Here is a 1,608-nt window from a genome sequence, read left to right as displayed (position 1 = left end):
GACCACCACAGTGACCTGCCAGGCTTGTGAACCCCAGGCAGAGAAAACCTTCCTTCAGAGATATGGCTTCATTGGAAACCTTTCTCAAGGGTTCATCAGCATATAAAAAAACACCAATTTCCTCCTTCTTGGCCTCTGTAGTCTGCAGGGCAAGAAGGACACCCCAGCTTTGCAGCCCCAAAAGGTACCCCAGTTCACAAGCACTTCTGGGCCAAACCCAGAAGGGATGCACTGGTGCAGGCAGTGGGCAGCGGGCAGGCAGCCCACTGCAGCACATCAGCAGTGAGCATCGAGACCCCGCGGGAAACGGGCAGCCCACCTCCAGCCCAGGACACGACAGCGTGGTCCTGCTCTTGGATGTCCCCGCATCTGCCTGAGTCACGGGCTGGCACACCTCGGGATGGGTTCTGATGTCAACACAAGGCTTGGTCATGGGGCTTTCTCTTCGCAGAAGCATTTTCCACGCAGACTGTACATGTGCATGTGCGCATGTACACGCATGTATGCAGTTTTCTTGGAAAGGTACTCGCTGCTGTGACAGCAGGACTTCTGTGCAGCTGCTCCATTCTGCCAGCTGCAATAAATTTCTTTGCTAGCTAGCGCTGCTCGTCTGAATCGAATATAGTTTATTTCATTTTAAGAAGTCTTTTTTTTTTTTTTCATTTCAGGAAAATGAATGTTAGAGACAGATAAGAAACTATAGTCTGCTTTCAAGAAGGTTACAAGAAAACTGCATCTTGCATTACTAATCCTTTATCTTTCATGTTAACAAAAAGATTACTGACATATTTTTGAATGAAAGAAAATAAAATAGCAAATGCATCTAAAGAACTGTGTAACTTTCATGCAACACACAAATTGGTTGTTAAACGTGGAAAAAAAAAGGAGGAGAATGAAGGGGAAATTCATAATACATTTCCCTTTGTAAACTGAGCAAACCAACTTTCTATAATAAGATAAACTAGTAGAGGACCAGAAGATGCTTCTTTCATAAACGGAGTACGACATTTTTTTACCAGAGGCTGGATTCAGATGGCAAAGGAGGAAATCTCCCTGGCCCAGGTTTTCCAGGAAGGGGATCAGGCGGTGCCAGCCCCAGGGCAGCCATTCTGCCCTCCTGGGGTCTGGGAAGCTGCGTCCCCCACCCCTTTCACCAGCCTTGGCTTCAAAAGTGGCATCAGTCTGCCAAAAATCAGATGCTGGGTGAACACATCCCACCCCATGGGCCATCTCCAGGACATTGAGCTGTCACAGGGGACCTGGGCTGTGCCTCCCTCAGCAGTGCATTGCTCTGTTCCCCTGTGCCAAATCCGCCCAGGATGAGCTTTTCTGGTGCTTCTCTCTCCAAACCTCCCTGGGAATGCTAGTGATGATCCTCAGCCCTGCTTTTCCAGGAGAAAACATCCCCCTGCCTTGGCACACAGTGGTTCATTAGGAAACCCGTAATTGAATTCCCTGACCATTCAGTTCTAAAACCCCTTTGATCGAGAATTAGTTAATTACATTGGGCCCAGTATATTCCTTGTTACAAATTTCGCCCATGTCCCCCAGATATGTGATTGCAGGCTCCGCTCGTATTGTGTCCTTTGAAATGCATTTATGAGCCTT

The sequence above is a fragment of the Athene cunicularia genome, assembly GCF_003259725.1.
Source record: "Athene cunicularia isolate RWA chromosome 9 unlocalized genomic scaffold, athCun1 chr9_part2, whole genome shotgun sequence".
In the NCBI taxonomy this organism is placed as follows: domain Eukaryota; kingdom Metazoa; phylum Chordata; class Aves; order Strigiformes; family Strigidae; genus Athene; species Athene cunicularia.
The sequence above is the reverse complement of the archived record's forward strand: the minus strand, read 5'-3'. Positions refer to the sequence as shown.